Raw genomic sequence first — 12,099 nt, forward strand, 5'->3', positions numbered from 1 at the left:
AATGACTTCACCACAGGAGCCTCTTGCATTTAGGATTTTCCTTGCAGAGATGCAAGAAAGCATTGCCCCGTCATCTGGCTTTAGTACATTTTTTATTTTCTGTTAGAAAGAGTAAAGAAATGTCAAATAGCCAAATATGTTAGCCCCTAGCCACTGCTGTGTCCCCACATATGGATTTTCTCAAAGCAAAATATAAAAATGGCTGATGCTTTTAAAGTAGGATTGGCAAACTTTTTATGTAAAGGGTCAGATAGTAAATACTTTGGGCTTTGTGGGTTACACAGCTTGTGTCACAACGACTAACTGCCATTGTAGGACAAAACTCCCATAAACAATGTGTAAATGAATGAGCACTGCTGTGTGACAGAAACAAGCAGCGATACAGATTTGTCCCTTAGGCCATAGTTGCTGACCCTGACTTAGCAAGTATATGGACTTTATGGTACTAACTTTTTAAAAAAAGGTAACATGAAAAGACACAATTTTGTAGGGAATTGAAGTTTTTTGTACTGGAATAGAGAGGAAATTTAGATGATTAAAGAAAAGAGTACTCTAATCCAATAATGAGAATAATAATTTTTTCTTTAGAATCACTTCAGAATTGACACTTCAGGGAAATTAGCTGTGTTCCAGCTATGAGGTTCCAATACTTGACACCTTTGTCTCAATTTGGGAAATCTCTAACGAGTCATCCCAGTTCCAGAGTTCCTGATGGGAGCAGATGGTGCCCCCACCATGACTGAACTGGAGGTCAATTTTTCCCTCTGTCCGATCCGATCCTTCTTCTTTCATTTCTTTTAGGATTTGTTCTCAAGTATCCACAAATCACTGTCTCAAATTCTATTTCCAGGGAGATGTACCTAAGATAATCATCACCCAGCTTTATAAGTTAGCATTATTTCTTATTTGTTTTATTTTTATCTATTATTTTTTAAAGATTTTATTCATCTATTTGAGAGGGAGAGAGACAGATAGCACCAGTGGCGGTGGGGGGAGAGGGAGAGGCCAACTCCCCACTGAGCAACGAGCCTGACACGGGGCTTGATGCTTAAACGACTGAGCCACCCAGGCGCCCCATCTCTTATTTCTTTTAGATACGTTTTTTGTTTTCATTGGAGAATTAAATGTCTTAGCTATAATTCAAAACTCTTCCCTCTCATTATCTCTACAGAAATTCTCAATCTTTAATTCAGTGTTTATAATTCCCATGAACATTTTGGTATTTTAGTATATATTTAGGAATCCATAAACATTTACATAGTAATTTTTACAGGTATTTAAACTCTATATGTGGTACCATAGAATACACTCTGCAATTTGATTGCTGTTTGTGCTGAAAATTGTTTTTTGAGATTTGTATTTGCTGATATAATTAGCTCTTTAAAATGTGTTCTAAAGCAAATATGTCAAAATATTGATAGCTGATAAATTTTAAATGAAAGCACATGCATATCTGGCATATTATTTCCTGTATATTTCTTTATATTAAATCTTGTGAAGTAAACATTTTTATAAAGGAAAATAATAACAGAAATCGACTATGTCCCTCCTCTATTCCTGTCTAGTCAATAGAGTCCATTTTCTATTGCCCAAAAGCCTTTTGCCCTGTGACTCAGATTGACCTATCTAGCTCCATCCGCAGCTGCATGCTGGCCTGCTCCCTTGCTCTGGCCCCTCATTGGCCTTATATTCCACAGAAAGATAGTCCTGAAAAATGCTCACTAACAAAGGTACTTTCTGGTCAAATAACTTGCTAACTATGTAAGCCATAGGCCCCTTCCGGATGTGCATTCTCCATATTAAAAGGTGGCAAGAAATTCTACAGTAAATAAACCTATTTAACTATTTAACTGGTATTTCCCAATTTTCTTATTTTCATGAAATTTTTTGGCCTCAGAGCTCCTAATAAATTACCCACAGAACCAGTGTCCTGAGAACACACTTTGCAATCACCACTCTAATTATATTTTGTCTGCTCCTTGTCCGTCCTCAAACATTCCATGAGTTATTGTGTCTTGGTGTTTTGCCCTTTCTGGTACCTGTGTTGAGGATCTTTTTTTTTTTTAATCCACCCAATACAGTGCTTCTTGTCCTTCTAAAACAATTTGATACGTCACCTCCACTGCATGTCCTAGGAAAGGCAATCAGTCCCTTGTCCAGTAGAAAAGATCCTTAATTAATTAGAATCTTGGCTCCTTGAAGGCTGGGTCACCATTAGCCCTGTTCACTCAGTGACTGACCAGTACTTAGCACATAGATGGAATTCAGTAAATGTGTGTTGAGTTCCTAGTGGGCAGATGAGTGGCTAAATATGTGTTCTCATGGAATTAATGCACGATTGTCATATTTTATTAAAAGCATCTGTTTAAACATCCCTCGCACTAGACTGCACGTTCCTCAATGGCAGGGATTGCGCCTGACTTATGTGCATCTGCACTGCTTAACACCATGCCTGTCATGTCACAGATGCTCAAGAAAAGCTATTTGAAATTCTGGAAAAAGAAGAGAAAAAAATATAGAAGGAATCCAAAAAATTTATATGAAGATCAAGCCTGAAATGTTCTCCCAAAAACGTAATGGGGGAAGAAGTGAAAAGAATCTGCTTAGAACAGCTTGCCTAAAAAACAAACGAAAAAACAAAAGAAAGAAAGAAAGAAAGAAAGAAAGAAAGAAAGAAAGAAAGAAAGAAAGAAGAAAGAAAGAAAGAAAGAAAGAAGAAAGAAAGAAAGAAAGAAAGAAAGAAAGAAAGAAAGAGTTAAGAAAGAGCTAGCCAATTTCAAAATAAATGTGTATAAATTATCTTTAACTCTTTCATGCAATTTTCTTCCTTTCCCATTGCTCTTGTTTTTGCATAGAGAGAGTGGCTCTTAAAGATGAATGAATCAGAGGACCAAAGGTCAACTCTCAGAAGACACTTTATGAAAAATACTGAGTTTGTACAACATATAGGCAGCTTTCAGGTTTATAACAGTCTGGCCTAGCGTGAAGATTGCCCTCTCTCAGAGGCATAATATATTCAGGGCATGGATGACTTCTTCCAGAGAGGGGAAAATCCCACAGTCCAACAGTGAGTAGGAGCAAATGTGTTTAGAAATTATATAATTAGCTAACTTGTGATTGTTCAGATTGTCACTATTCTTATTTACTGCTCTTAGTCAAAAGTATGTTGGTTCAAAAATTCTCTCTGGTAACTTCAGCTTCATCATACTTCATAATTCTTTCTTCTTATACAACTATTTCATCCACCACTTCTACTCCTGGAACCCAATACTGTGTGGCAGAAACATTCCCTTGTATTTTCAATCTCCTGATAGAATTCTTTCTCCAACTCCATGCCTTTAGAAACATCTTCCAAGAAGATGTCATTCCTCCACTGCTCTCTCAAATAGATCACATGCATATCACACACCTGTCATAACCTAGAGTAGAGGAGTGAGTTTGGCACCTTCATCCATTGTGCTGTTTTTCTGGACCACCTCTTCTTCGTATTATGTAATACTCTCTACTGCATGCCAGCCTGCTGGAGCAGTGACTCCCTCTCTGTATTGAAGCCAGCTATTCACTCCAGTCTACTTCTCTTAGTCTTTTCTTCCTTCATCCCTGCCCATCCCCAGAGACTGAAGTAGGAGCTCTTCCAGTGTGCTCTCATAGAGCCCTGTAATTTTCCAAGAATGAATCAGCATATGGTTCTGAATCCACTTCTGTGTATTCCTTAGTGAAGTATAACTCCCTGAGAGTAATTACTGTCTTTATTGTTGTTGTTGTTGTTGTTGTTGTTGTTGTTATACCCTTGTGTTTGGCACAATGCCTGCCCCCAATTTTACGCTAGTAAATATTTGTTGAATAACTAAACTATTACAGGGTACAGGGCAATAAGATCTGGGTCTCCATCTTAAACATCGTTAATGTTGTTGATACTTTTCACCAGCAGTCCTCAGGTCTCCATAAAGCTTTCTAATTAATACTGGTTGCTGCGTTTGCCCCCTTTTTGCTCATTTATATTTGTCAGACAGCTCATCATGCTACATGATTCTTTTTTTCCCACTAACTTCCTGGCTCCTGGTTCAAGTTCTATGTTCTATCAAGGGTGAGCTGTAAGTCTTTAGGTGAGTTAAGGGAGAATATTTAGGTAGATAACTATTCATTCTGCTTGGAGAGGACAAAGAACCAAGTAAGCTAGAGACTTTTTGTTGTCCCTGACCACTTTAGAGAGATTGCTGCCTAACCCCACCAACCTGGTATGTTATCACATCCCAACTTCAGTACTTGAGCACCTATCAATGGACAGGTCACTTCACCCTAAACTCATACTTATGGGACATTTGTGTTCTAATTTGGTGCTGGATGAATAACCAACAAAATGGCCCCATATTAAGAAATTTGGTTCATAAAGACTGTTGGGTATCTTCCTCAATCTCACTGCTCCTTTGAGATATTACCAAATCCACATAACTTCTATCATTATCCATGTTACTTTCTATAAACTTCAAACTCTTATGCTAATTCCCAATTTGCCCCTTCTCTGTTCCTCACATCTGCTTATTCAGTGTTGAGTTCAATCCTTGGTCAGCACTTATAAAGTCACCAGTCCCTATCAAAGCTTACTGCTGATAAAGTCAGCCCTCTAAAGCATCCCTTCCTTCCAGTATCCCATAGATTTCAAGCCATGTCTGCTTTACTTGAAACTTACCTGGATTCTAATGAACCTGGATTAAACTGAATTTCAGTTAAAATCTTATAATTCAGCATTAATTCTTACTTATAATTTTGTCCCAAGCCACTGTGAATCAAAGTAAATCAAATCAGACACTCCTAAATTGAAGTTATTTAAATAAAGATACAAGGAGCCTAATTTACCATCTACTGCTGTATTCCCAGATGAGATATATGCACCATTATCACTTGCACCCTCTAAAGATATGGCAATAAGTATTTCATTCTCTTGACCTATCCCTGATCACACAGGGTCTACCCAATCATTTGTCTTGGAGAGAACTAAGGAGAAAAGTAAGGTCCTAGTTTCCTTTCCAAATGAACATTCTTAATACCCATATTCACAGTTGTACCTTGCTACGAGGCAACTTCCTAGCTAGACACTGACCATTCTCCATTGCCCTCATCTACTCTGCAGGATGGACTGATGGTTTCTATTGTGTGGTCCAAGAAGAACCCCTTGCTATTTTGTTGCAATGTCTGCCTTTATTTTTCAACTCTGGCAGGCAGAATCTGGAATCTCTTTAGTTTAGCTCCTTCATCACCCTCTTAAGAGGGCATCCATGGATGGTAGCCTCATTTGTCGTCAGTTTATCGAAATATTTTATTTACAGTGCTGTCTGTATATGGCCTTTTTTTGGTGCTCTCTGCATAGTATTTGGTAAAGAATAATATTATGGTAAATATTTTCCTACATATATCACATAAGACAAGAGCATATATACTGATAAACCATTCTACCTAATACAATTGTTCTTTTATACTACCTGAGCTGCAGATCATATTTTCCTCAATCCCTTCTTGAATTACTTGGCTCTTGTTTTTACATTCAGATGGACCCTCCTTTGGGACTCAGTGGACTTAGTCACATATTCATGTTCTGTTCTACCCCCTGAAATATCAAGTGCTGCTCTATAAAATTCCTCCCTGAACAACTTGTTCTTTGATTCCCAGAATATCAACACAGTAATGTTTCAAAGCTGGCTAAGATATAAATATGCACCACTTATATTCTTAAAAGAGCACCACTTATAAAATAAGGGCTTTAAATCATTATCAGGGGAAAGGAGCTGCTATTCCAAAGCTGAAAACTTGACTACTTACTACATTTAAGCATTCTGTATAACTCATATAATGACCAAAGCATCTTTACTAGTATAAAGATGTTGGTGTTTTGTAAAACCTAGGTGATAAAAATGTGCCTGGACAAGTCATAAAAGAAACAAACCAAAAAAGAAAAAATTGTAATAGGGGGACCTTGGGCATATATGGAGTGTGATAAATTTCACATATTGCATCCCAACACAGGGAGTAAGCTCAGTGTTTTTTATATGAAGCCACATTAATTTGAACTCAGATATAGTTTTGAATTCTGGCTTTCCACCTAATAAATTATATGACCTTGGGAGAGTAATTTAACTTCTTCAACCTAGAAAACAAGGAGTGGTTAGTCTGTAAAAAGTGTAACAGAGTTGGTGTGACTGTCAAATAAAACGTTTTGTGAAAAAAATTTAGCAGAGTAGTTAGCACATGTCAGGTGATCGATCATCATTAACTTTCTATAGTACATTAACTGCAAGAAGAAAATCCTTTAATATATTTCTTAGAAGATATCCTTATTAGTGAGAGAATCATTAAAAATAATAAAATAAGTATATGGGAAACATAAGCAGAGATAAATGCATTGATGAGAATGATGCCTCCACATAAGGCACATTTTTCTTAAGTCACTATAAAGGGGGATGAATTTCCCATTATTTCTACAGAATAGTCATTTATTCAAAACTATGGAATAGTAGAAATAGCAAAACACACAGAACCAGGAAGCTTAAACAAGTCCTAGACCTCCTCTGTGGTCTTCCTCATCTGTAAAATACCTAACTCACTGTTGTCTTGAATGGGAGTTAAAGATATCAGATAATAGGTGACAGTTCAGTGCAAAGCACAGAGTACTACAAGCCCATGGCATCTTTCAGGCAATCCATCAGCAAGCATTTAACACGTGCTTCCTAAGGGTTTCTTCTGGATTTGGTTCTGGCAAGCATTTTAGGAAAAACACTACCAGGTAAAGGTTCTGTAATTTCAACATACTTTGTCCATTGGAATACCTGATTAATGGAAAGTTAAATAAAAGTGTAATAACTGGTGTTTATTAACCTAGTGAAATACTAAACAAAAAAAGCTGGCACTTCAGAGGAAGGGCAGTTACTCATGGCTGGAGTGCATGGATGTGTCCTCATCCCATTAGATGTTGAAACATGAAGAGCTGCTTATGGGGGCTTATGCTGAAAATGTCTTTTCATTTGAGATGTTTTCTGGAGTAATTCATGTTTTGCAACCTCCATTTTGTGTCTAACCCATACCTCATCCAAAGTGATCATGGTTTTATTTAGACAGCTTTAATTTTCAACATAGTGCTTTAATACTTTTTCTTTCTTTTCCTAAATTAAAAAACAAAACAAAGTCGTTCAGAAGATCCATAGAATAAAAGTCTGGTGATATCACTTCCCTATTAAAATCAATTGATGTAATAGCAAAAGAATCATCAAGGAATGCAATAAATTTGGCCAAATTTGGGGCGCCTGGGTGGCTCAGTCATTAAGCATCTGCCTTCGGCTCAGGGCGTGATCCCAGCGTTTCAGGATCGAGCCCCACATCAGGCTCCTCTGCTGGGAGCCTGCTTCTTCCTCTCCCACTCCCCCTGCTTGTGTTTCCTCTCTCGCTGGCTGTCTCTATCTCTGTCAAATAAATAAATAAAATCTTAAAAAAAATTTTTGGCCAAATTTCTCTCCTGTAGAGACTCTAAAGGACTGCTTAAGAAATCCAAGCCATGCATGTTTTTCAATGCTTCATAAAAGACCTACAAATATTTTTCGAATGCCATTGGGCCCTTGCAAGATTGTCCAATCTCCTTGAATCCCTGCATAAAAATAGACAGCAACTGCACAGTGAAACCGAAAACACGCAGGCAACATTTACAACAAAACTACATTCCTCTCCAGGAACTGAAAAATATGCCAGTAGCCACAAGACAGGTATTGCACCTCTCTTTATGTGAGAAGAAAACAAAAGAAGCAAGGAGTGTGGCTTCTTTTGGAACTTAGAACAGAAGTGACCTTGAGGAGGCAACAGATGTTCTCTGTAAAACATAATGGGCCAACTTGAGAACAGCAGCTGCCACAGGCAAGGGAAGGGGTTTGCTCTCCACGGACTGGGTGAGTGCTGGGGGCCTAGGGTAAGAAGTAATAAAGAAGTACAGCAGCCCAACCCCCAAGGCTCAAAATAGACTCTGTAGGGATCCATGGTGGGGGGTCCCTTACTGAGCAGAAACCTCTGGGAGTTGAATTAAATTAAGCAGGATAGGACAAGAAAGAGGAGACATGAGAAGATCTGCATAAAAGTGGGAAAGGAAAACACAGAAATCCCAGAAAGCAAGGCACAGAAGAGGGAGCTCTGTGAAGTTAGAAAATCTTTCCTGAAAATTTTGCTTCCTTCTAGAAGATCAGAAAAAATAATTTCACCTAAAAATCCAGAAAAGCTTCAAATAGCCATAGAGCAAATGAAAGTTTATTTCTCTCTCTCTCATAAAATAATAGAGATACTAACAGAAAACACACTCATATTTGGAGTAATGAAAAAATGTCAAGCTTAAATCTCAATAGAAGCTCTTGTAAGAAAAGAATGAGAATCAGAGCCAACTAAGTTCCTTACAGGCCAAGGGGCCATACTACACAGATACACCCATAAAACAAGCTAAAACTGTCCCTGACTATTTCAAAATGAGCTAAAAGACATTAAGAAAATACAGGACATGAAGGGAAAGTATGAATAAGAATTAGCAAATGCACAAATAGGGTACTGAACTCAGGAAAGAATAAATAATTACATCAGCAATTAAGATGACTCTGGAAGAAATGGAACAAAAGAAAGGAAAAACAAGATAATGTCTTAAGAAATGGAAGATGAAAAGGAATTTTTTAATTAAAAAGAAATCAATCAATAAAAAGGAATTGAGACAGTGATAAATACCAGTGATGAGTAAAAGAGATTGCCCTAGAAATGATAGCCATCTCTGCAAACAAAGCCAAAGCAAGAGAACAAGAATGCTTGCTTGAAATTTAAAAGGAAGGAAGGAAGGAAGGAAGGAAGGAAAGAAGGAAGGAAGGAAACAGATTTGAAACTACATATTGACAAACTATAACATAAACCTGAAGACCTCCACCTAGAAATAGCCAAAATCAAGACATATTCTGATAAAATCACTGGATTAAAAATCATCATAATAAGCCTTTTTTAGAGCAGTTTTAGGTTCATAGCAAAAGTGAGCAGGAGGTACAAAGAATTAGCCCATCTTCACACAGGTGCAACCTCCCCCATCATCAGCATCTCACCCCACAATGGCACTGATGAATCTGCACTGGCACATCGTTATCACCCGGAGTCCATGGTTTACATTAAGGCTCACTCCTAATGTACATTCTAATGGGTTTTGACCAGTGTTACATGACATGTATCCACCATTTAGTATCATACAGAATAGTATCACTGCCCTAAAAATCCTCTGTGCTGTTTACTCCTCCTTCCCCCCAACCCTGACCACCACTGACATTTTTACTGTCTCCATAGTTTCGCCTCTTTCAGAATGTCATATAGTTGGAATCATACAGAACGACTGGCTTTTCAGATTGCTGTCTTTCACTTAGTAATATTGCCTTTAAGTTTCCTCTATATCCTTCTTTTTGTGACTGGACAGTTCTTAAGACTATATAATGTTCCATTGTCTGGATGTACCACGGTTAATCTATTTACCCACTCACCTACTAAAGGGCAATTTTTTGCTTCTAAGCTTTGACTGATGAGTAAAGCTTCCATAAACATTCATGGCAGGTTGTTTGTAGGTATGTTTTCAGTTCTTTTGGGTAAATACCAAGGAGCACAGTTGCTGAATCACCAGGTAAGACTACATTTGGTTTTGTAAGAAACTGCTAAGCTGTCTTCCAAAGTGGCTGTACCATTTTGCATTCTCGCCATCAGTGAATGAGAGTTCTTCTTGCTCCGCATCCTTGCCAGCGTTTGCTGTTGTCAGTATTCCAGATTTGGACCATCTTAATGTTACTGAAACCCAAGTTTGACTGCTTGCTGCTTGAAAGCCAACTCAAGAAACAAGTCTTAGTTGGAAAGTAAAGTTGGCTTTATTCAGGAGGCCGGCAACCTGGGGAGATGGCAGACTGATGTCCAAAGACCATCTCTAAGATTCTAGGTTAAGGAGTGGGATTTTTAAAAGGAAATTCAGGGTAGCAAACTACATACATATTGATGAAAAATGTATGCCTATTCATGAGGAAAGATGGAGCGTGTGCATTAAGCATACATATATGTAACATATAGCCTGTTTTTACTTTAGAGTGGAGACTTAACATTAGAAACAGGCAAAAGTGAGCTCCTGACATCAGGAAATTATCTTAGGACAAGGAGAAGAGGCTGTCGGCATAGTCTGAGAGCCAGTATAATATAATGGGGTCTTGGGCTCCTTATCTCAGGTCAGGAATACAGGGCCTTGCTTATTCATAGGCTGGAATGGTATCAGTTGACCTTGAGTCTACTTCTGCAGAGGCAGCTCATGGATTTGTTAGTGGGGTCTGAAAAGATACAATATCTGATTAAAGAGGAACAGTTTTCTGAGAAACAAGCCTTAAACTTTCTGCTAGTTTCAACCTCATTAACCCTTTGGGCATGGTTGCATGAATAGGTATGTAAGTGGTACTTCATTGCTGGTTTACTTTGCAATTCCATAATAACATATGACGCTAAACATCTTTATATACGCTTATTTGCCAACTGTACATCTCCTCACGTGAAGTATCTGTTCATACCTTTTCCCATTTATTTAATCAGGTTGTTTTTTTTATAGTTGATTTTTAAGAGGTTTTGTATATTTTGGATAACAGTCTTTTATCAGATTTATCTTTGCAAATATTTTCTCCAAGTCTCTGGTTTGTCTTCTCACTCTCTTGCTGTCTTTTTGCAGAGCAGAAGAGGCTTATTGATTTTATGTATATTTTCAAAGCTAGCTTTTGGTTTTGTTGATTTTTCTCCATTGATGTCCTATTTTAAATTTTATCAAGTTCTTCTATAATTCTTTTTTTCTTATTTTCTTCTCCTTACTTTAATTTGTTCTTATTTTTCTGGTTTCCTTTTTTTTTTAAGATTTTATTTATTTATTTTGAAAGAGAGTGAGTGCGAGTGGGGTGAGGGGCAGAGGAAGAAAGAATTCTCAAGCCAACTCCACACTCAGCAAGGAGCCCAGTGCAGGGCTCCGTCTCACAACCCTGAGATCGTGACGTGAATCAAAACCAAGAGTTGGACCCTTAACCAACTGAGCCATCCAGGTGTCCCTTATGTTTCTGGTTTCTTAAGATGGAAGCTTAATTACTGAGTTTAGAACTTTCTCCTTAATTAATATATAGATTCAATGCTGTTAATTTCCTTCTAAGCACTGCTTTCACTGCATCCTGCAAATGTTGATCATTTGCATTTGCATTTTCATCTAGTTCAAAACATTTTAAAATTTCTCTTGAGAGTTCTTCTTTGACCCAAGTATTATTTAGAAGTAGGTTGTTTAGTCTCCATGTATTTTGTGGTTTCCCAGTTATCTTTCTGTTATTTATTTCTACTTTAATTCCATTGTGATCCAAGAGTAGATTCTGTATGATTTCTAGTATTTTAAATTTATTGATTTTTTGTAGCTTAGAATGTTTTCTATCTATGCAAATTCCTATGTGAACTTGAGAAGAATGTATATTCTGCTGTTGTTGGATGAGTAGTCTAGCAAGCTGAAAACTTTCCCTCCAATATCAGGAACAAGGCAAGGATACGTTACTCTTCCCAGTTTTATTCAACACAATTTAGAGTTCTACCCAGAGAAATAAGATAAGAAAAAGAAATGAAACACATCTAAATTGGAAAGGAAGAAGTAAAACTGTCACTATTTACATATGACATGATATTATATATAGAAAACCCCCCATCAAAAAAACTACTAGAACTAATAAATGAATTCCATAAAATTGTAGAGTACAAAATCAATAAAAAATGTGTTACATTTCTATACATTAATAATGATCTATCAGAAAGAGAAATTAAGAAAACAATCTCATTTACAATTGCATCAAATTCAGTAAAATAATAGGAATAAATTTAACCAATGAGGTAAAAGACCTGTATGTATATTAAAAACCATAAGATACTAATTAAAGAAATTGAAAAAGACACAAATAAATGGAAAAATACTCCATGCTCATGGACTGGAAGAATATTGTTAAAGTGTCCATATTACCCAAAGCAATCTATAGATTCACTGTAATCCCCATCAAAATTCCAATGGCA

Source organism: Ursus arctos, unplaced genomic scaffold, assembly GCF_023065955.2.
Source record: "Ursus arctos isolate Adak ecotype North America unplaced genomic scaffold, UrsArc2.0 scaffold_7, whole genome shotgun sequence".
Lineage (NCBI taxonomy): Eukaryota > Metazoa > Chordata > Mammalia > Carnivora > Ursidae > Ursus > Ursus arctos.